Below are 24,708 nucleotides of genomic sequence, written 5' to 3'. Positions count from 1 at the left end.
TGAAGGAGACTCATCTGGCAACTGATTAAATTCTGTATCAGGAATATTTAATTACAAAACCTCTGTTCTGCATTAACATGAATGAACACTGAAGCTAGTAACGAAAGTACTTTTTCTTCATGAAAAGTAGAAGTATTTTTCAGGATTCTGGGAAATGTTGAAATAATTTTGGTTGTAGTCATACTGTTTTTAATGCTATTGAGAATATTGCTAACATTAACAAAAATATTCTGTAATTTCCTCAGTTATTGCTACTGGTGATGAGGGATGTAAAGTTGGCATGCTTTCATGTTTTGAGCATTTTCATTATATACTTCAGGTTTTACATGTCAGATGCAATTTTTGTTTTAGTTAAGATGGCTGAGAACATTTTTACTTAGGGATAGAGGTCAGGCTGTGATTATTTGTATTTTTAGGTCAGTGATATATAGAATACAATAAATAGAGTAAATGCATATGCAGTTTTGTTTTTAAGTATTATACAGTATTTATATATTTTTGTGACTTCATTTTTAGTTCATCAAAACAGTGGTTGGGACCAAGGCATAGGTTTCATTTCTATATTGATAATTTTATTTTGTTACTTTCTGTGACTATTGGTAACACTTATCTTGCAGATACAAGCTACTATTCACCAGGGAGCTTTGGCAAGAGAATGGCTGTATCAGGAAGTCTATCTTCACTGTGGAAAATCAGCTTGAACCTCGTCTTTGTTGACGGTGAGTCAGTATCATCTTCATACAGGAAAGATCATACTAGCATTATTTTATATTTTCAGTATTATTAAACAACTATTTGGTTTAAACCTTTTTTGTGAGACATTATTAGGATTTTGGGGGTGACAGAGGCTCAGATGGTTGAGTGACATAACCAACTCAAGGGACTTGAAAGTGAAAGTCGCTCAGTCATGTGGGACTCTTTGCGACTCCATAGACTGTAGAGTCCATGGGATTCTCCTGGCCAGAATGCTGGAGTGAGTAGCCTTTCCCTTCTCCAGGGGATCTTCCCAACCCAGGGACTGAACCCAGGTCTCCTGTATCGCAGGCAGACTCTTTACCAGCTGAGCCACCAGGGAAGCCCCAGTGGGTTTGAGTTTGAGCAAACTCCTGGAGATGGTGAAGGACAGGGGAGCCTAGCATGCTGCAGTCCATGGAACTGCAGAGCTGGGCATGACTGAGTGACTCCACAACATTAGAATGGTAAACCACAGTGCTTCACTACTTGTGTCTAAAGGATTGCGTAAAATTGGAATGGAAGTAATAATTTGCTATTCATGAATATACCTAATAACAGTAGTTGATTAGCTTCTTTCTCTCACCTCTGTTCTTATTTCTATATAACACATGCTAGCTGACTTATAATTCATGACTTTTATTTGAATAAATATGGGCAGAATAGAATCACCTGTATTACATGCTTATTTTAAAATATATTACTGATTTTAGGAAATTTCAGAATAATTGCAGTATAATTATAAAGATTCTTTTCCATTTTCAAATATATAGATTATGATTTTTCAGTGGGTACCTGATGTTAATGCTTGCCGCACATTTGCTATCTCAGAAACACAGTGAATGATTACATATATATATTTAATATTATCATAAGAGTTAGTGTATCTATATAGCAATCTGTAGTTCAGGTTAATATCATTTAATGCATATTTAATAATCATAACTTCATTTTACTATAGTAATTACATTTTTGACTTGACTCAAATTTACCTAACCTTGAGTATATGTATAAGTAATTTGATACAGTTACCATGTTGCTTTGGCTCTCTATTCTAGTTATTTTCATTTGAGTCAGCTCTATTGTCAGACTGTCAAAGTAAATTTTCTTTTACAGTCTTGCTTTACTAGTATTCTACTTTTTTGTTGCTTTATTGTTATTATCTTTTTTTTTTTTTCAGGTTATAAATAGATCCCAAGATCAGAGACTGTTAGGACTGATGCTCACCAAAGTCAGAAAAGACCTCCACTCTAGGGAGAAGATCCTTATATTACAGGTACATGTCATTATGTGATTATAACCAGCCTCATCATCTGTACTAAATCTTTTAGTAAGAGGCAATGAAATTCAAAAAAGGAATGACATGGCACTGTATTTGGAGAAAAGATTTGACTGTAGTTTTCCTTTTCCTGAAAGAGGCTCCCAATAGTCCTATAGTGATTGGACTCACCGTTCCCATGCTCTGTAAGTAATTAATTATAACTTGATGAATTTTTCAAAATCTCTTTCCTTTAAAACATTGTTTTTAGATGATTTTCTCATATTATTATTTTCACATTAAGCCTACATCAAATATTTTCAGTTGGACTAGACTTTGGAAATTTCTTTAATAACTATATGCAAATAAACCAAATTTTTTTAGTGTATCAATGAGTTTATCACAACTAGAATAATTTCTATTCTATCTGTAATAATAAGATACTATTTATTGAATAATTAATATTTGCTCAACCCTGTGCTAAGTGCTTTCTGTACTCATTGTATCTTCATAACAGTGTTGTGGGACAGGAATAATTATCCCAGGCTTATAGATAAGGCAACTAAGACTCAAAGACGTTAATAATTTGTATAAAGTGAAGTGAAGTCACTCAGTCGTGTCTGACTCTTTGTGACCCCATTGGACTGTAGCCTGTTGGGCTCCTCCATCCATGGGATTTTCCAGGCAAGAGTACTGGAGTGGGTTGCCATTTCCTTCTCCAGGGTGTAAGATTGTGGCTAATCCAGGATTCCAACCCTGGACTCTCTGACCTCAGAGTTCCTGTTTATAAATGCTGCATTAAGCTGCATGAAGCTTTTATGTATGCAATTCAGGACTGGGGTACTTTATTTTGAAACATAGTCTGGCTAGTTCATAGTGATTTTGTACTACTGATTGAGGTACACCAGAATGTGTCTATGTTAAACACTTGCTTTCGTGACTTTACATGGACATAACGTTTGAAAGTCAGTATATTATCCGTGTCATGTGTGTATGCACATACATATATCACATGTATGACTTCTCTAAGTAGAATCTTGATATGCTTCCTTGGTAAACTTGGTATGTTTTTAGTGTTTGCCACACTCTTCAGAATTGCTGTTCAATTCACAAGTCTGCTAGAGTCTGAGACCCTTGTTTGGGGAGATTATTTACATATGAATATAAAATAAGTAGGACAAAATAGTGGTATTCGTTCTCCATCAGCTACATAATAAAATGCAAAATGTTAATTTGACCATTGTGAAGGAAGCCAAATACATAAATTGTTTAGACATTATGGAAACCTATGGCCCTGTGATTTTTATGCTTAAAGTTCTTCAAAAGTTTCTATTGTTTATAAGACATATATTTTGTTAGTGTACAAATAGAACTTTTGTTATTGATCTGTTACATACTATTTCAGGCTTACTTCAGGCTCACTTCTGGTGGCCTTCCTCCTCACCACCCAACTTCATATATTTTCTTTACATGTCAACTTCAGTTAAACTGAGTAGCTTGTGGTCACCCTATGGTAATTAGCTATTTGGCACTTCTTTATTAATATTCTCCTTCTTACCATTATGATCTTTTCTCCTTGCTTCCTGGCGAATAGTGACTTTTCATAAAGATTCAACTTTGTTATCTGTCTCAAGCTTTTTGTGACTACTGACCTCTGTCACTGTACCTTACATTCTTTGAGTCTTTCCAGTACATAGATCTATTCTAGAACCTTTATTTTATTTGTTTACGTGTATGAATCTTTCTAACTAGATTATGGGTCTCTCAAGGGTGAGTACAAAGGCTGTGTGTTTGATTCATTTTTACATCCCCCATTTTTAGCACAGTATCTGACACATAATGGGTGCTTATTATTAAGCATTTGTTGAATGAATGGTTAAACTCTGTAGGAAAGGGAAGATGATTCTTACCTAATGGTGATAAATTGAATTCCAAGGTAGAGTGCTGCTATACTTCTCAGGGACTATCCAGAATGAAAAACAGTATCTTTCCTGAGGTCTCACCATAATTGTCCTTACTTCTTGGAGTCAGTATAGTGTATGCCTGGAATTTTGTTATCTTGAGCATTTATTATGGGAAATTAGTCCACAAAATTTAAATAGTTGAAGTTTTCATAAGTATTAGATTTCAATAATGAGTACAATAGGTCTTGACTTAAGGACTTATTACTTATAAGGAGAGCCACGGGTGGTCTGGTGTTATAATCAGTCTAAATTTGGATAAAGACTTTTTTGCTTGAAAATTATGGAAAATACAACAAAGAATGAGCCTATTTGTTATCACATTTAAAGTTCTATTTGCTTTACAACTGTGTAGTTCTTATGTCATGCCATCCTTATAACATGCTAATAATAGCCAATATTATCAGAGTGACAAATTCTTACATAATTTAGTATTTTTACATTTTGAAAAACACTAATTTATCATATTACCCCTTTAGTGATATGCCAAGCTGTAAGTTGGTTTATATTTTTTATATTTGTAATTTAATAAGATTATACTAATAACTATAGATATATCTATCATATAATTCAATATGACTGTATATTATAATAATTAATATTATATATATTTAGCAATAAATATATATTATTTAATAACATATGTTAGAGATCAAAAGTTCTTTGGCCATCAGCTTATGTTATAGTTTTAACTGAGGAAATAGTATGCAATGACAATATTAAAGGAGGTTTAAGGCTTCTGATATTAACAAAATTCTGCTAAATGATTTTAGACTATATAGAAACAACTTGAAAAAGTATTCTGAACTACAATAAGCTATCCAGAAATAGCATTTTCACGAAATAATTTAAATTAAATAAGGTAACTGTTGAGGGAGTTGGAAGATAATGAAATTTTCTGTGATAAAGCTATAGTCACTAAGACTTTTAATTTTGTAGGGAGACATTAAATACTCTGGTCATTCAACTTGTATATTCTTTAGCCTATTTAATAGTCAAAAACTTCTAAGTAAATATGTGCAATTTAATTTGTGCTGCTGAGAAACAGCGATCAAAAATGGCAATAAAAGTCATATAATGAAATAAGAATACTAAAAAAAAAAATCCAGGGATTTTACTGTGGCTCATTATTCATTCCATTTCTGGCAACCTTCATGATTACAAATCACTTGATTGACTAACTAGGCATTCTCAAAGTGAATTATGAATCAGGTTCATTTTTCCTGGTTGATAGTTGGCACATGCTGTAATTCATACTTTGTGATATATCAAATTCTTGTAACAGTAATAAGGGATATAATCAACTCTTTACTTCAGGAAAACTAAATTGCCTTTTCAAAAAATGAAATGCGGTTGCTAACATTTTAACAACACAATGTAATTCCCGCTTCTGTATCCCAGGGTGGAAATCGCAGTGATGCCGTTATTTTTCAGATAAAAAAAAAAATCTTTAGAATGATTTTCCATCAGGTATAAAACTCCTATTGATATCAGTCCCCCATAGGCTGCTTGGGCAGTTGCCTGAGCCTAGGTTGCAGAAAACAACAGTTACATTTCTTTCTTAGTATTTAAAAAAATGCATGTTGGAGAAACTGTATATTTTTGTACAATTCTTTGTAGGAAATGCGTTTTCTCCTAAATACCTAATTCATAATGAAGCAATGATATTGCAGACTGTAAAATGTGAAGCATTTTAATGCTCATTAATAGGTCTTTTTTTGAGTAGGGAAAAGTGACCTGAATCTTGAATCTTTTCATTTGTAAAACCAAATAAAGGGGGTCAATTCTGCTTTCAAATGTATTCTGTTTTCTTTTGACTTAGAGTTCTTCATGCATAACTACACTGGCAATTGAATGGTGGAAAATTCCTGAAATATAATTGCATTTCCTTTGATTCTATCCACCCAAGCAATTGAAAAATAAAATGAATGCTCCATAATGTGATATATTCAAAATTTGAGAATTTTGCACAAAATTCAGTCATTGCCATAGTAAAAGCATGGTCCCTTCGTTGAAAACTCTGAGGCTTGAGTATGGAGGGCCTCAATTGCTTAACAGTATTATTATGAGATTCTCTTACTAATAAAAATATTATATATGATGAAGTAATTCTTGCTTATAAAGGCAAAATCAAAGTTAATGGAAGCTTTGCACATAGAAGGGTCATGGAATTGTACTGTCATAATTTCTCTCTATGTAAATGCACAGTAATTAATATCTTAAGAGTTCCAATGCCTTTTAACTTTCTTTGCTTATTCTTTTATGAATAAGATTCATTTAAATTAGAACCAAAAATTGTTTTATTGCTCTTTCATGGCCTTTAAAAATGTTTTACAAAAGTTTTTTTTCTGAATAAAATCTTATGTTATATTAATTTATGTGAAAAGGTGGATAGTAAGTTATAATTACATATAATTTTATAAACATAGCTATCATCTTTTAGTTTTAATGTTGTGTTACTCTAGAATTGTCTGCAGTTCTTGAATTTATGCTTTAGTCACCTTGAAATTTAATTTTTGTCCCCTAACACCATTAATTATGTGCTTAGTAGTTAAAATTGCTATTAAACATCTTTTATGGGATTAAAGTTTTATTCCTGATTAGGCAGTGAATTATATATTTAATCAATTATTCATTTAAAAATTATGACCAAAAGATTAATTCTCCAAAGATGTTTTTAACAATATAAACCATTCTAGTAGAATTGAAATTGCAGAATTAGTAATTAGAAATGAGAAGGCAAAGGATCAACTTATTAATTTTATCAGTAGAGAAACAAACTTTAAATCTTTTATGACTTTGGTAGATTTTGTGAAATGACCATAAACTAAAGTGAGGCCATAAAATACTGTCATTTTCCAGCGTGGCTCAGTGCTTTTTACTTCTGTGACATAGCTGTACATTTGAAATCTAGAAACATTGATTATATTTCTTTAGGTATACTGAGGTAAGCAATAGATGGTAAAATGGGCTTTTGTTGCTGTGACCTGGCTATAAGACTTAGGACTAGAAGAAGACTAGCATGGAAAGGAGGACACAAGAACATTTTTTAAAGTCACAGAAATGGAATTATTTTAATCATTTGTTTATGTTGACTAAGTAAAATAGATTTCTAGATTGTCTACATTTTGTGATACATAACCTGATTGCTTCTATTAATTGATTCACTTGAAAAATTTAGCATTAGTAGAGTGAGAGAGAATGGAAGTGTCTGTAAATTATGGGAACAATGAAGCAAAATACATAAGAATAAATTTCTGGTGTTTACATTTCTAGATGAGTATTTAACAGGGCAGAATGTTCAGTGTAAATAAAATACGCCAAAGGCTTTTGTTCCAGTTTACACTTTAACCCTTGACATTTAATCTCCAATTCTTTTATCACTAAATGTACATATAGGAAAATAAAATTTGCATTTTTGTAACATGTTCCAAGTATCTCATATTACATAAATATATATTACATTTCTCACTATCAACATTACATTGGTGTACCTTTTCTAGTTTTGTACAATAAAAGTAGCAGTTTTTATCCTAATAATATAAAGTGAACCGTTAGCATCTGATGTATTCAAATATATGGCCCTTTTGAATATTTTTGGTTAAATCCTTCCTTGGCATAGATTTGATAAGCTCTTTATTTCTCTCATGTAGGTATATGCTGAGGAGTGGAACTAAGGATTAATAGGTGTGGAGTACATGTGTTCCCCATCCTGAATCCCCTCCCACCTCCCTTGGTGGGTTCATGTCAATGTATGGCAAAACCAGTACAGTATTGTAAAGTAATTAGCCTCCAATTAAAATAAATAAATTAAAAAAACCCCCAACCAACCAAACAAAAAGTAGGTGTGGAGTACACAATTATATCTTACTTTTTATTATATGAACACTAATAGGGTATTAGTGCATGTTATATGATTTAAGTCTTAGGCTATTAATGTTATGGATAATCTTTAAAAGAATTTTTAAAGAAATTCCTTTCTATTGGATTTAATGACATATAGTTAAAAAATAGTACATGGTTTTGATACTGAGAAATCTCTATCTTATTATGCAAAAATGTTCAAGGGACTTGAATTTTGAAGATGATAGATGCTGGTTGGAATCAGTACTTAAGCATTGATATCAAAGAAGAATAGAAGAGACACATTTTGTTTTAGTTAAAACTGTAGGTCGAAAGCAACACACAATATTATTTTTGGTGTATTCTACTTTTGATGTTGACTTAGTACTTTAAAGCCTCAAACAAATCATTCAATTCAGTGGTGTATTAGTCAGGGCTCCCCAGGGAAACAGAACCTATATATATATATATATATATATATAAATATATATATATATATATATATAACGTATATACGTATACACACATACATTTATGATTTATCTTAAGAAAGTGGCTCACTTGATTGAGGGGACCGTCAAGCCTAAATTCTGTAGGGCAAGTTTGCAGAAGATAGGCAGAAGATAATGCTGCAGTCTGGAGGAAGAATTTCTTCTTGCCTGGGACCTACAATTTTTGCTCTTAAGGCCTTCAACTCATGGGATGAGGCTCACCCAAGTTACTGAGGATAATTTCTGTTACCTAAAGTCAGCTGATTGGAGATGGTAACAAGATTTACAGAATACCTTCACAGTAACACCTAACTTAGTGTTTGACTAATTCAGTTCAGTTCAGTCGCTCAGTTGTGTCCAACTCTTTTTGATCCCATGGACTGCAGCACGCCAGGCTTCCCTGTCCATCATCAACTCCTGGAGCGTTGCTCAAACTCATGTCCATTGAGTCAGTTATGCCATCCAACTATCTCATCCTCTATCATCCCCTTCTCCTCCTGTCTTCAATCTTTCCCAGCATCAGGGTCTTTTCTACTGAGTCAGTTCTTCGAATCAGGTGGCCAATGTATTGGAGTTTCAGCTTCAACATCAGTCCTTCCAACGAATATTCAGGACTGATTTCCTTTAGGATTGACTGGTTTGATCTCCTTGAAGTCCAAGGGACTCTCAAGAGTCTTCTCCAACACCGCAGTTCAAAAACATCAATTCTTCGATGCTCAGCTTTTTTTTATAGTCCAACTCTCATATCCATACCTGACTACTGGAAAAACCACAGCTTCGACTAGACAGACCTTTGTTGGCAGGGTAATATCTCTGCTTTTTAATATGCTGTCTAGGTTGGTCATAGCTTTTCTTCCAAGGAGCAAGTGTCTTTTAATTTTATGGCTGCAGTCACCATCTGCAGTGATTTTGGAGACTCCAAAAATAAAATCTCTTACTGTTTCCATTGTTTCCCCATCTATAATTGAGTATTATAGCATAGCCAAGTTGACACATAAAATTAGCTGTCAGAGTTGGTCATTTAAAAAACCTGTTTATGTCACAAGTCACAGAAATGCATAGAGTCAAACTATCACTGCAAAATATATTAGACAACGTTCTTGAAATGAAAACTATCAATTCCAGAGATAATAGGTGATACCCATTTTTTGATTAACAAATATTGAGTGCTCTGAATGTGTCTATGCTGGGAAAGATGGCATGGAAAACCATGCATGGACTCTTCCCTTATGTAGTTTACTGGTTAATGTTTATGCTTAGGAAAAAGGCAAAAAGTGGTTGTTAACCCAAAGATGAACCCACTTGACAAAAGCCCAGTTTTCCTTTGACTTGGCCTTATGCAAATGTATATACACAAACCTTATGATTTGTGTCCAATAGTCAACTTTCTCTTCATTTATATTACTTTTGTTCATATTTTAGTTCATTGGTACTGTGGAACTGACTATACTTTAAGCACGATACACTTTGATCTATAAGTAGAAACTCCTCTCTGTATCAATTTACATTGCCCCTATGTTTATGAGTAGGTGCTATAATAATAATAATAACTCTTTTTTTAATTGAGAAATTATTATATGCTAGATACTTTATAAAACATCTCTCTAATTCCTTCATTCATACTTCTGTTTTAGAGATGAGGAAATTGATTTCAGAAAGGTTAAGTAACTTGCCAGGTTTGTACAGACTGTAGGTGATGAAAAATGTTGTTGTTCAGTTGCTAAGTTGTGTCTGACTCCTTGTGACCCCATGGACTTCAGCATGCCAGGCTCTCCTGTTCTTCAGTATCTCCCGGAGTTTGCTCAGATTCATGTCTATTGAGTCGGTGATTCCACCCAAACACCTCATCCTCTGTTGTCTCCCTTTTGTCTTTCCCAGCATCACGGTCTTTTGCAATGAATCAGCTCTTTGCATCAGGTGGCCAAAGTATTGGAGCTTCAGCTTCAGCATCAGTCCTTCCAATGAATATTTAGGGTTGATTCCCTTTAGGATTGACTGGTTTGATCTCTTTGCAGTCCAAGGGACTCTCAAGAGTCTTCTCCAGCACCACAATTCGAAAACATCAGTTCTTGGACACTCAGCTTTCTCTGTGGTCCACCTCTAACATGTGTACATGACTACTGGAAAAGGCAAAGTGATGTCTCTGCTTTTTAATATGCTGTCTAGGTTGGCCATAGCTTTTCTCCCAAGGAGCAAGCGTCTTTTAATTTCATGGCTGCAGTCACTGTCCACAGTGATTTTGAAGCCTAAGAAAATAAACTCTGTCACTATTTCCACTTTCCCCCATCTATTTGCCATGAAGTGATGGGACAGGATGCAATGATCTCAGTTTTTTGAATGTTGAGTTTTAAGCCAGCTTTTTCACACTCGTCACTCACCCTCATCAAAAGGCTCTTTAGTCCCTCTTTGCTTTCTGCCTTCTGCCATTAGAGTGGTATCATCTGCATATCTCAAGTTGTTGATATTTCTCTCAGCAATCTTGAATCCACTTTCTGATTCATCCAGCCTGGCATGGAATATGTCTGAAACTCAGTTCTGTCTGAATATGCTGCTGCTAAGTCGCTTCAGTCGTGTCTGACTCTTTGCGACCCCATAGACGGCAGCCCACCAGGCTCTGCCGTCCCTGGGATTCTGCAGGCAAGAACACTGGAGTGGGTTGCCATTTCCTTCTCCATGCATGAAAGTGAAAAGTGAAAGTGAAGTCACTGAGTCGTGTCCAACTCTCAGCGACCCCACGGACTACAGCACACCAGGCTCCTCGGTCCATGGGATTTCCCAGGCAAGAGTACTGGAGTGGGGTGCCATTGCCTTCTCCTGTCTGAATATGAGGCCCATGTTTTTCTCCTATCGTACCCAACTTGTATTTGTATGAAGCTTCTTAAGTTGGCTACTGGATCTCTTGGAACAGCCTATATAATTATATATTTCTCAGAATATAAGGCTCTCTGTTCATTTTCATTATACTTTAGGGCTAAATGAGTTTGTGTGTTCTATTGAATATACAATTTTTGGTAGGTAGGTGACTAAGTTGTGCTATTTCCCTTTTTGCCTTGGATGCCTATTAGCTCAAGTTTTAATACTGATACTACTTACTTTTAGTGATTTCCTCATGTGTGGTTGCTTGTTTAACCATGTTCTTGTTGCTGTTTAGTTGCTACGTTGTGTTGAACTTTTGTAACCCCAGGGACTGTAGCCCACCAGGCTTCTCTGTCCATGGGATTTCCTAGGCAAGAAAACTGGAGTGGGTTGCCATTTCCTTCTCCAGGGGATCTTTGACTCAGGGATTGAACCCACATCTCTTGTGTTGGCAGGCGAATTCTTTACCCCTGAATTTGTTCATGTAATTATTGAGCTTCCTTTGTCTTTAATTTTATATTAACCTGTTTTATAAAATGTTTTTAATTATAAATAAGCACAGTCTTTTTAAAAGGGAGGAAGGGATTATAGATAGATGAAAATGAATACAAAATCAGTTCAGTTCAGTCGCTCAGTAGTGTCCGACTCTTTGCGCCCCCATGAATCGCAGCACGCCAGGCCTCCCCGTCCATCACCAGCTCCTGGAGTTCACTCAGACTCACGTCCATTGAGTCAGTGACGCCATCCAGCCATCTCATCCTCTGTTGTCCCCTACTCCTCCTGCCCCCAATCCCTTCCAGCATCAGAGTCTTTTCCAATGAGTCAGCTCTTCGCATGAGGTGGCCAAAGTACTGGAGTTTCAGCTTTAACATCATTGCTTCCAAAGAAATCCCAGGGCTGATCTCCTTCAGAATGGACTGGTTGGATCTCCTTGCAGTCCAAGGGACTCTCAAGAGTCTTCTCCAACACCACACTTCAAAAGCATCAATTCTTCAGCGCTCAGCCTTCTTCACAGTCCAACTCTCACATCCATACATGACCACAGGAAAAACCATAGCCTTGACTAGATGGACCTTAGTCAGCAAAGTAATGTCTCTGCTTTTGAATATGCTATCTAGGTTGGTCATAACTTTTCTTCCAAGGAGTAAGTGTCTTTTAATTTCATGGCTGCAATCACCATCTGCAGTGATTTTGGAGCCTAGAAAAATAAAGTCTGACACTGTTTCCACTGTTTCCCCATCTATTTCCCATGAAGTAATGGGACCAGATGCCATGATCTTCGTTTTCTGAATGTTGAGCTTTAAGCCAACTTTTTCACTCTCCACTTTCACTTTCATCAAGAGGCTTTTTAGTTCCTCTTCACTTTCTGCCATAAGGGTGGTATCATCTGCATATCTGAGGTTATTGATATTTCTCCCGGCAATCTTGATTCCAGCTTGTGTTTCTTCCAGTCCAGTGTTTCTCATGAAACTTATATACTCTGCATATAAGTCAAATAAGCAGGGTGACAATATACAGCCTTGACATACTCCTTTACCTATTTGGAACCAGTCTGTTGTTCCATGTCCAGTTCTGACTGTTGCTTCCTGACCTGCATACAGGTTTCTCAAGAGGCAGGTCAGGTGGTCTGGTATTCCCGTCTCTCTCAGAATTTTCCACAGTTTATTGTGATCCACACAGTCAAAGGCTTTGGCATAGTCAATAAAGCAGAAATAGATGTTTTCTGGAACTCTCTTGCTTTTTCAATGATCCAGCGGATGTTGGCAATTTGATCTCTGGTTCCTCTGCCTTTTCTGAAACAAGCTTGAACATCAGGAAGTTCACGGTTCACGTATTGCTGAAGCCTGGCTTGGAAGTTTTGAGCGTTACTTTACTAGCATGTGAGATGAGTGCAATTGTGCAGTAGTTTGAGCATTCTTTAGCATTGCCCTTCTTTGGGATTGGAATGAAAACTGACCTTTTCCAGTCCGGTGGCCACTGCTGAGTTTTCCAAACTTGCTGGCATATTGAGTGCAGCACTTTCACAGCATCATCTTTCTGGATTTGAAAGAGCTCAACTGGAATTCCATCACGTCCACTAGCTTTGTTCATAGTGATGCTTTCTAAGGCCCACTTGACTTCACATTCCAGGATGTCTGGCTCTAGATGAGTGATCACACCATCGTGATTATCTTGGTCGTGAAGATCTTTTTTGTACAGTTCTTCTGTGTATTCTTGCCACCTCTTAGTATCTTCTGCTTCTGTTAGGTCTATACCATTTTTGTCCTTTATTGTGCCCATCTTTGCATGATATGTTCCCTTGGTATCTCTAATTTTCTTGAAGAGATCTCTAGCCTTTCCCATTCTGTTCTTTTCCTCTATTTCTTTGCATTGATCGCTGAGGAAGGCTTTCTTATCTCTTCTTGCTATTCTTTGAAACCTTGCTTCAGATGCTTATATCTTTCCTTTTCTCCTTTGCTTTTCGCTTCTCTTCTTTTCACAGCTATTTGTAAGGCCTCCCCAGACAGCCATTTTGCTTTTTTGCATTTCTTTTCCACCGGGATGGTCTTGATCCCTGTCTCCTGTATAATGTCACGAACCTCATTCCATAGTTCATTAGGCACTCTATCTATCAGATCTAGGCCCTTAAATCTATTTCTCACTTCCACTGTATAATCATAAGGGATTTGATTTAAGTCATACCTGAATGGTCTAGCGGCTTTCCCTGCTTTCTTCAATTTAAGTCTGAATTTGGTAATAAGGAGTTTATGATCTGAGCCACAGTCAGCTCCTGGTCTTGTTTTTGTTGACTATATAGAGCTTCTCCATCTTTGCCTGGAAAGAATATAATCCATCTGATTTCGGTGTTGACCATCTGGTGATGTCCATGTGTAGAGTCTTCTCTTGTGTTGTTGGAAGAGGGTGTTTGCTATGACCAGTGCATTTTCTTGGCAGAACTCTATTAGTCCTTGCCCAGCTTCATTTCACATTCCAAGGCCAAATTTGCCTATTACTCCAGCTGTTTCTTGACTTCCTACTTTTGCATTCCAGTCCCCTATAATGAAAAGGACATCTTTTTTGGGTGTTAGTTCTAAAAGGTCTTGTAGGTCTTCATAGAATCGTTCAACTTCAGCTTCTTCAGCATTACTGGTTGAGGCATAGGCTTGGATTACTGTGATATTGAATGGTTTGCCTTGGAGATGAACAGAGATCATTCTGTCATTTTTGAGATTGCATCCAAGTACTGCATTTCAGACTCTTTTTGTTGACCATGATGGCTACTCCATTTCTTCTGAGGGATTCCTGCCCGCAGTAGTAGATATGATGGTCATCTGAGTTAAATTCACCCATTCCAGTCCATTTTAGTTCGCTGATTCCTAGAATGTCGAAGTTCACTCTTGCCATCTCTTGTTTGACCACTTCCAATTTGCCTTGATTCATGGACCTGACATTCCAGGTTCCTATGCAATATTGCTCTTTACAGCATCAGATCTTGCTTCTATCACCAGTCACATCCACAACAGAGTACTGTTTTTGCTTTGGCTCCATCCCTTCATTCTTTCTGGAGTTATTTCTCCACTGATCTCCAGTAGCATATTGGGCACCTACTGACCTGGGGAGTTCCTCTTTCAGTGTCCTATCATTTTGCCTTTTCATAGTGTTCATGGGGTTCTCAAGGCAAGAATACTGAAGTGATTTGCCATTCCCTTCTCCAGTGGACCGCATTCTGTCAGACCTCTACACCATGACCCGACTGTCTTGGGTTGCCCTGCGGACATGGCTTAGTTTCATTGAGTTAGACAAGGCTGTGGTCCTAGTGTGATTAGATTGACTAGTTTTCTGTGAGTATGGTTTCAGTGTGTCTGCCCTCTGATGCCCTCTTGCAACACCTACCATCTTACTTGGGTTTCTCTTACCTTGGGTGTGGGGTATCTCTTCACGGCTGCTCCAGCAAAGCACAGCCGCTGCTCCTTACCTTGGATGATGGGTATCTCCTCACCAGTGCCCTTCCTGACCTTCAACGTGGGATGGCTCCTCTAGGCCCTCCTGCGCCTGTGCAGCCACCAGTCCTTGGGTGTGGGGTTGCTCCTCCTGGCCGCCACCGCTGACCTCTGACACGGGGTAGCTCCTCTTGGCCGTTCCTGTACCGTCACAGCCTGGCACTGTCGGCTGCTGCTCCTAACCTCAGACATGGGGTAACTCCTCTTGGCCACCGCCCTTCGGTCATGGGGTCCTCCTGGCTTCTGCCCCTGACCTTGGACGTGGGGTAATTCCTCTTGGCCACGCTTAGCACAGCCGCCTGCGCTTAGTACGCGGGTTGCAGCCGCCTGCGCTTAGTGCACCTGTCGCAGCCTGTTTATTATTCTGTAATCTGATTGCTTTTTTTCCACTGTTGTGTCTATGTACTTAAAATAGTACATAACGCATAGTAGATGTTAGTGAATCAGTGGATTGAATTAATATACCTTCTATCAGACATCTAGTTGATTCTAAGGGTTTAAATTTGATCACATTCAATGCATTTACTGATGTGGTAGGCTTTGGTGTCCAATTTTTCACTTTATATTTGACGTGTCTTTTCTGTTTTGCTCTCTGTTTTTGCTTTCTTTTGGTTTGATGTGATGATTAATTTAATGAGTCAGCTTGACCAGGCCACAGGGTGCCCAGATGTTTTATCAAACATTCTGAATGAGATTAACATTTGAGTTGGTAGGTTGAGTACAGTATATTGCCCTCCTCAATATGGGTGTGTCTCATCCAATCTGTTAAAGATTTAAAGAGATCAAAAAGGGTGAGTAAGAAGGAACTCCTACTGCATTATTGCCTTTGAGCTGGGACATTTGCTTTTTCCCCACAATCAGACTCAACCTGAAACATCTTCCTATGTCCCAAACCTACTGGCTTTCAGACTAGAATCATATCATTGACTTTCCTGCTTCTTAGGCCTTTGGACTTGGACTGGAACTATACCATCAGCTCTCCTGGGTCTCCAGGTTGCTGACTGTAAATCTTGGGTCTTGTCAGCTTCCATAATTGCATTGGCCAGTTTCTTATAATAAGTATTTCTTTCTCTCTCTTGACACACACATGTAACACACATGACAAACCCTACTGGTTTGGGTTCTGTTTCTCTGGGTAACCTTGACTAATACAGAGTGCTGTCTTCTGTGCTTAGTCGCTCAGTTGTGTCCAACTCTTTGAGGCTCCATGGACTGCAGCCTGCCAGGCTCCTCTGTCCATGAGATTCTCCAGGCAAGAATACTGGGTTGCAATGCCCTCCTCCAGGGGATCTTCCCAACCCAGGGATTGAACCCAAGTCTCCCACATTGCAGGCAGGTCACATTGCATCTCTCAGATTCGTTACCATCTGAGCCACCAGGGAAGCCCTACAATGGATAATTTTTTAAAATGATTTTATTTTCCCTCTAATAATTTAGAAGTTATACATTCTGTTTCTATTCACTTATTGGTTACTCTGGAAGTTATAATAAACGTAACTATCAGAGTCTCAAGTTATTATTGGAGAAGGCAGTGGCAACTCACTCCAGTACTCTTGCCTGGAAAATCCCATGGATGGAGGAGCCTGGTAGGCTGCAGTCCATGGGGTCGCTAAGAGTCAGACATGACTGATCGACTTCACTTTGGCTTTTCACTTTCATGCATTGGAGAAGAAAATGGCAACCCACTCCAGTATTCTTGCCTGGAGAATCCCAGGGACGGTGGAGCCTGGTGGGCTACCGTCTATGGGGTCACACAGAGTCAGACATGACTGAAGCGACTTAGCAGCAGCAGCAGCAGCAACAAGTTATTATCATTACTTTTAGCTTCCTTCTCGATAATATAAAGACACTTTAACCCCAGTTCCCCCTCTCCTGAAAATTGTTGTTTAATGTTTATTTTTAACCCCATGAAACTTTATTATTACTAATTTTTATACTTGATATTTATGTACATATACTCACATATTTGTCACTTTATTTGTTGCTGGTTCTTTCTTGCATGTTAGCTCTTTTGTCTGGGAGCTCATTCCTGCTTGTTGTTGTGCGGTTGCCCAGTCATGTCTGACTCTTTGCGACCCCATGGACTGCAGCATGCCAGGCCTCCCTGTTCCTCACAATCTCCCAGAGTTTGCCCAAGTTCATGTTCATTGCCTCGATGATGCCAGCCAGCCATCTCATCGTTTGATGCCCTCTTCTTCTTCTGCCCTCAATCTTTCCCAACGTCAGGGATTTTTCCAGTGAGTCATCAGTTTGCATCAGATGACCGAAATACTGGAGCTTCAGCTTCGTCATCAGTCCTTCCAGTGAATATTCAGGGTTGATATCCCTTAAGGTTGATCTCCTTGCTATCCAAGGGACTTTCAACAGTCTTCTCTAGCACCACAGTTTGAAGGCATCAGTTCTTTGGCGTTCTATCTTCTTTGCAGTCCCAGCTTCCACTGGGAGGACCGTAGCCTTGACTATACATACCTTTTCAACATGCTGTCTAGATCTGTCATTGCTTTCCTGCCAAGAAACAATTATCATCTGATTTCATGGCTGTGGTCACCGTCCATAGTGATTTTGGAGGCCAAGTAGAGGAAATCTGTCACTATTTCCACTTTTTCCTCTTTTATTTGACATACGGTAATGGGGCTGGATGCCATGATCATAGTTTTTTCAATATTTAGTCTTAAGCCGGCTCTTTCACTCTCCTCCTTCACCCTCATCAAGAGAATCTTTAGTTTCTCTTCGCCTACTGCCATTAGAGTGGTATCGTCTGCATATCTGAGGTTGCTGATGTTTCTCCTGCCTAAGTTGATTCCAACTTGCATTTCCAACTTGCATCCAGCCCGTCATTTCTCATGATGTGCTCAGCGTATAGATTAAACAAACAGGGTGACAGCAGACAGCCCGGTAGAACTCCTTTCTTGATCTTGAGCCAGTTATTCCATACAGGGTTCTAACTGCTGCTTTTTGACCTGCATACAGGTTTCTCAGGAGGCAGGTAAGATGGTCTGGTATTCCCATCTTTCTAAGAGCTTTCCACAGTTTGTCATGATCCACGCAGTTAAAGGCTTTAGTGTAGTCGATGAAACAGAAATAGATGTTTTTCTGAAATTCTCTTGCTTTCTCTATAGTACAGTGAATGTTGGCAATTTGATCTCTGGTTCATCTTCCTTTTCTAAACTCAGGTTGGACATCTGAAAGTTCTTGCTTTGCATAATGCTGAAGCCTTGCATGCAAGCATTTAAGCATGACCTTACTAGCGTGGGAGATGAGGGTGATTGTCTGATGGTTAGCTTAGTCGCTCACTTCTGTTACCTGTAGTTTATTCTTTAGCACTTCTTCTAGAGTATCTGCTGATTACAAACTCCAGTTTTATTGTTCTGAAGGCTCTGTGTGTGTGTGTGTGTGCTTAGTTACGCAGTCTTGTCTGACTCTTTGTGACCTCATGGACTTTAGCCCACCAGGCCTCTCTGTCCAAGGGGATTCTCCAGGCAAGAATATTGGAGTGTGTTGCCATCCCTCCTCCGGGGGAGTCTTCCCAACTCAGGATCTCCCACATTGCAGGCAGATTATTTACCATCTGAGCCACCAGAGAAGCCCAAGAATACTGGAGTGGGCAGCCTCTCCCTTCTCCAGGGGATCTTCCTGACCCAGGAATTGAACTGGTGTCTCCTGCATTGAAGGCAGATTCTCTACCAGCTGAGCTATCAGGGAAGCCTGAAGAAGTCTCTGTTTTGTGTTAATTCTTTAAATATATTTCACTGGGAATAAAATTCAGGGATGGCAATTTTGTTTGTCATCGTGTATAAGATCTCAGTGTCTTGTTTTCTGGTTTTCACTGTTGTTTTTGTGACATGAATTATCAGTCTGATGTTCATATATGTATATATGTATGTATAGTCATATATGTTTATATACATATATGTATGTATCTATAGCTTTGGAGTATATCATTTCAGCCATTGTAAGTATTTATTTAATGACTTTTCTTTTTTAGTAAATTTAACAAATTGTGCACCCTTCACCATTGATCAGATTTCAGGCACTTCTGTCACCTCTATGTTCATTAATTGTTAATCTCCATTCCCTCTCCTTTTTCATAAGTTTAAGTACAGTTGATTCACAATGTTGTATTCCAAGTGTACAGAGAGTGATCCAGTCATGTGTGTACATATGTATATTCTTTTTCAGATTCTTTTCTATTGTAGATTATTACCAGATATTTAGTACAATTTCCTGTGCTATATTGTAGGTCCTTGTTATTTATCTATTTTGTATATAGTAGTGTGTATCAGTTACTATGACTTCCCCGGTGGCTCAGACTGTTAAGTGTCTGCCTACAATGTGGGAGACCCGGGTTCAATTCCTGGGTTGGGAAGATCTCCTGGAGAAGGAAATGGCAACCCACTCCAGTATTCCTGCCTGGAGAATCCCATGGATGGAGGAGCCTGATAGGCTACAGTCCATGGGGTCACAAAGAGTCGGACACGACTGAGCGACTTATCCCCCATGACTTTCCCCTTTGGTAACTTCTATCCATTCTTCTTACCCTGGACAATATTAATCTATTTTCTTTCTCTGTAGATTTTTCTTTCCTGGAAATTTCATATAAATCAAATCACATAATATGTGGTCTCTTGTGTTGGTATTCTTTGACTTAGAATAATACATATATGTTTCCACACTGGAAGTCTTTGATGTCTAACTGTTCGGTGTACTCAGTAAGTATTCACTATCATCATTCATTTATGAAAACTATGAAAGCTTCTGAAATATTAAAATATGCTTAAGTATGAAAATAACTTCTATATATGATAATTTCATTCGGATGATTTATTGCACTTTCATTTGTGTAATGTTACTGTTACTGTTTAATATTAACATTTTTATGTATTTTCAATTTTTATTTCTATTAAAAAATTTTTATTTTATATTGGAGTTAATTAACAGTGCTGTATTAGTTTCAGGTGTTCAGCAAGGTGATTCAGTCATCCATATACATATATTTACTCTTTTTAGAATTCTTTTTCCATTTAGCTTATTATAGAATATTGAGCAGAATTCCCTGTGCTATACAGTAGGTCTTTGTTGGTTAACTATTTTGCATATAGTAGCATGTACATACCAATCCCCAAATCCCAGTCTGTTCCTCCCCCACCCTTTTCCCCTAGAATAATATTTTTCAGGTTCGTATGTTGAAGCATGTGTTAGTAATTTGTTCTTTTTATTGATGAGTAGTGTTCCACTGTATGCATATACTACATCATGTCTGCCCATTCATCAGTTGATGCACATTTAGTTTTTTATAGTTTTTGACTATGAATATGAATAATGCTGCTAAGAGGATCCATGTATGTCTTTCTGTAAATACATATTTTCATTTCTCTTGGGTAGATACCTAGGTGTAAAATCGTTCAGTCATTTGGAAAATTTATTTTTAACTCTTAATGAGACTGCAGAACTTTCCAAAGTAGTTGCATTATTTTGTGTTCCTACCAGCAAAGTATGAGGACTCCTTTTTTCCACATCCTTGCCAACATTTGTTATTATCCTTTAAAAAATAAAAGCTATTACAGTCATCCTAATGGATATGAAATTGCTTCTCATTGTGATTTTAATTTACATTTTCCTAAACGAACACAGAATACCTTTTTGTGTGTTTATTAGCCACCCATATATCTTCTTTGGTGAAATGTTTTGTCAGAAATTTTACCCAATTTTTGATTGGGTTGTCTTGTATTCAAAGAGTTCTTGGCATATTTTGTACACAAATCCTTTATAATATATATGTTTACCAAATATTTTCTCCCAATCTGTTGCTCATCTTTTAATTTTCATAATAGTATCTTTTGAAGTGTAAAGGATTTGAATTTTGATGAGGTTTAATTTACCAGATTTTAAAGAATGCACCATATTTTTGGTGTCATATTAAAGAAATTTTTGCTTAACCGAAGGTATTGAAGATAATCACCTGTGTTTTCTTTTAAAAGTTTGTTTTGGCTCTAACATTTAAATCTGTGATTTATTTTGTATAGTGTGAAATAAAGGTGTAACTTTATCTTTTGGCATATGCATATACAGCTTTCCTAGTACTGTTAATTAAAAAGAGTATCTTTTCCTTCAGTGAATTTCCTTTGCACCTTTATTGAAAATAAGTTCTGTTCTAGTGATTTACATGTCTGTCCTTGTGCCAGTACTACATTGTGTTCACAACTACTGAAGTAGCTTTATATCAAGTTTTGAAATTGGGAAGCATATGTTGTCCAGCTTTGTCTTTTTCAAAATTGTTTTGGCGTTCTATATGAATTCTATATAAATTTTGTAATTTTATGTAATTTGCAATTCTAAACACATTTTAGGATCATCTTGCCAATATCTGCTAAAAGACTGCTGAAAATCTGGTAGCAATTGATATATGAATCAACCTGGGGAGAATTACTATTCTGAACATTATTGAACTCTCCGCTCCATGAACCTGGTATCTGAGCTTCTTTTGAAGGTAATCCTCTGTCCCTCGCTCTACTGTGCCCTGATGGCTTTTAAGGTCTTTCTCTTTCCTTTTGGTTTTAAACAGTTTCACGATAATGTGTTTTAAGTGTGGATTTCCTTTTATTTATACTGCTTGGGAACTTTTGGCTTCCTGTATACATGGATTGGGAGAAGGAAATGGCAACCCACTCCAGTATTCTTGCCTAGAGAATCCTGTGGACAGAGGAGCCTGGTGGGCTGCTGTCTATGGGGCTGCAGAGCAGACACGGCTGAAACGACTTAGCAGCAGCAGCATACATGGATTGATGTTTTTCATCAGTTCTGGAAAATTCTGTTGCTCTCTTATCTCTTTTTAATTAAATATAAAATATCATCAATTTTAAGATGTAGCATTTATATACCAATAAAAGAAAAAGAATATACGACTAATGCCTTAATAATAGTTAATGAAATAATTGGTCATATTGACCCTAATCACTTAGAAATTTATGATTTTCTCAAACGATCTGGCAAACATTTCCTCAATTTCATTGCTTGATGTAGAGTCTCACGTGTATCATTGTAAGAAAGCATACCACAATTTCATATACTTGTATCTTGTTTTCTCAGATTCTGTAACTAGTTAGTTGTTTCTTTGCAACGTGTTCAAGTCAGTTCAAAGTACTGTAACAAAATGCTATAAACTGGGTGGCTTAAACAACAGTTATCTCCTACAATTCTGAAGGCTGGGAAGTCTCATATCAAGGAGCTGGCATAGTCTGTCTGATGAAGACCCTCTTCCTGCTTTATAGATGGCCATCTTCTTGCTGTATTTTCCCATGGTGAGGAAGAAAGATTCTTTCTCTCATGTCTCTTCATATAAGGGTGCTAATTCCATTCATGAAAGCTCCCTGCTCAAGACCTGATTACCTCACAAATGTCCTACCTCTAAATACCATCAAATTGGGATTAGGACTTAAGCATATGAACTTTGGTGGGGCAGACACAAATATTTAGCCCATATTATAAGAATATAAGGGTTTCCTGATGGCTCAGACAGGAAAGAATCTGCCTGCAGTGTGGGAGACCTGGGTTTGAACCCTGGGTCGAGAAGATGCCCTGAAGAAGGAAATAGCTACCACTCCAGTATTCTTGCCCAGAGAATTCCATGGACAGAGGAGCATAAGAAAATAATCACCACTCATTTATGGCCATAATTTCAGTTATGAATATTTGTTTCACTAATGTCTGATTGAGAAATGCCTCTTGAGAAACCTGTATGCAGGTCAGGAAGCAACAGTTAGAACTGGACATGGAACAACAGACTGGTTCCAAATAGGAAAAGGAGTATGTCAAGGCTATATATTGTCACCCTGCTTATTTAACTTCTATGCAGAGTACATCATGAGAAATGCTGGGCTGGAAGAAGCACAAGCTGGAATCAAGATTGCCGGGAGAAATATCAATAACCTCAGATATGCAGATGACACTACCCTTATGGCAGAAAGTGAAGAAGAACTAAAGAGCCTCTTGATGAAAGTGAAAGAGGAGAGTGAAAAAGTTGGCTTAAAGCTCAACATTCAGAAAACAAAGATCATGGCATCTGGTCCCATCACTTCATGGCAAATAGATGTGGAAACAGTGGCTGACATTATTTTTCTAGGCTCCAAAATCACTGCAGATGGTGATTTCAGCCATGAAATTAAAAGACGCTTACTCCTTGGAAGGAAAGTTATGACCAACTTAGACAGCATATTAAAAGGCAGAGATATTACTTTATCAACAAAGGTCCATCTAGTCAAGGCTATGGTTTTTCTGGTAGTCATGTATGGATGTGAGAGTTGGAGTATAAAGAAAGCTGAGCACAGAAGAATTGGTGCTTTTGAACTGTGTTGTTGGAGAAGACTCTTCAATCCTAAAGGAAATCAGTCCTGAATATTCGTTGGAAGGACTGATGCTGAAGCTGAAGCTCTGATACTTTGACCACCTGATGCGAATGACTGACTCTTTAGAAAAGACCCTGATGCTGGGAAAGACTGAAGGCAGGAGGAGAAGGGGGCAATAGAGGATGAAGTGGTTGGATGGCATCACTGACTCGATGGACATGAGTTTGAGCAAGCTCTGGGAGTTGGTGATGGACAGGGAAGCCTGGTGTGCTGCAGTCCATGGGTCGCAAAGAGTTAAACATGACTGAGTGACTAAGCTGAACTGAATATTTGGATGCATGTATCTTTTTGAATTACGGTTTTCTCTGTATATATGCCCAGGAGTGGGATTGCTGGATTATAAGGTAGTTCTATTTTTAGTTTTTCAAGGAACCTCCATACTGTTCTCCATAGTGTCTAAACCAATTTGCATTCTCACCATCAGTGAGAAGGGTTCCCTTTTCTCCACACCCTTTCCAGCATTTACTGTTCATAGATTTTTTTGATGATGGCCATTCCTAGCAATGTGAAGTGATACCTTATTGTGGTTTTGATTTGCATTTTTCTCATAATTAGTGATATTTCATGTGTTTCTTGCCCATGTCTATGTCTTCTTTGGAGAAATGTCTGTTTAGAACTTCTGACCATTTTTTTTTAATTGGCTTGTTGATTTTTTTTTTTTAAACTCTTTGTAACCCCATGGACTGTAGCCCACCAGGCTCCTCTGTTCATGGGGATTCTCCAGGCAAGAATACAGAAGTGGATTGCCATGCCCTCTTCCAGGGGATCTTCCCAATTCAGTAATCAAACCCAGGTCTCCTGCATTGCAGGCAGATTCTTTACTGTCTGAGCCACCAGGGATACCCAAGAATACTTGTGTGGATAGGCTATCCCTTCTCCAGGGGATTTTCCCAACCCATAAATTGAACTGGGGTTTCTTGCATCACAGGTGGATTCTTTAGCAGGTAAGCTACCTGAGAAGCCCAGTAATTAGTGATGAACATCTTTTCATGTATTTTTTGGCCATCTGAATGTCTTCTTGGTAGAAATGTCTATTTAGAACTTCTGACCATTTTTTTTTTTGATTGGGTTGTCAATTTTTTTTTTTAATATTGACTGCATGAACTGTTTGTATATTTTGGAGATTAATCCCTTCTTGATCACTTTGTTTGAAATATTTTGAAATATTCCCATTCTATGGGTTGT

At 37.6% G+C, this 24,708-nt stretch overlaps 1 long non-coding RNA gene across 12 annotated transcripts in view; it reads left to right on the top strand.

Annotated features, from left to right (window-relative positions):
- Positions 1 to 24,708, top strand: part of LOC105607625 (uncharacterized) — a 151,307-nt gene that overhangs the window by 18,219 nt on the left and 108,380 nt on the right. For 6 of the 12 annotated variants that reach the window (XR_009600930.1, XR_009600927.1, XR_009600931.1 and 3 more), the window contains exons 2-5: positions 618 to 719; positions 1,913 to 2,008; positions 19,694 to 19,830; positions 21,469 to 21,608. This is a non-coding gene — a long non-coding RNA (uncharacterized LOC105607625). The remainder of the gene's footprint in view (positions 1 to 617; positions 720 to 1,912; positions 2,009 to 19,693; positions 19,831 to 21,468; positions 21,609 to 24,708) is intronic. The other 6 variants (XR_003589483.3, XR_006060033.2, XR_009600928.1 and 3 more) reach the window with 1 other exon arrangement.

The sequence above is a fragment of the Ovis aries genome, chromosome 5 (genome assembly GCF_016772045.2).
Source record: "Ovis aries strain OAR_USU_Benz2616 breed Rambouillet chromosome 5, ARS-UI_Ramb_v3.0, whole genome shotgun sequence".
Taxonomy (NCBI): domain Eukaryota; kingdom Metazoa; phylum Chordata; class Mammalia; order Artiodactyla; family Bovidae; genus Ovis; species Ovis aries.
The sequence above is the reverse complement of the archived record's forward strand: the minus strand, read 5'-3'. Positions and strand labels throughout refer to the sequence as shown.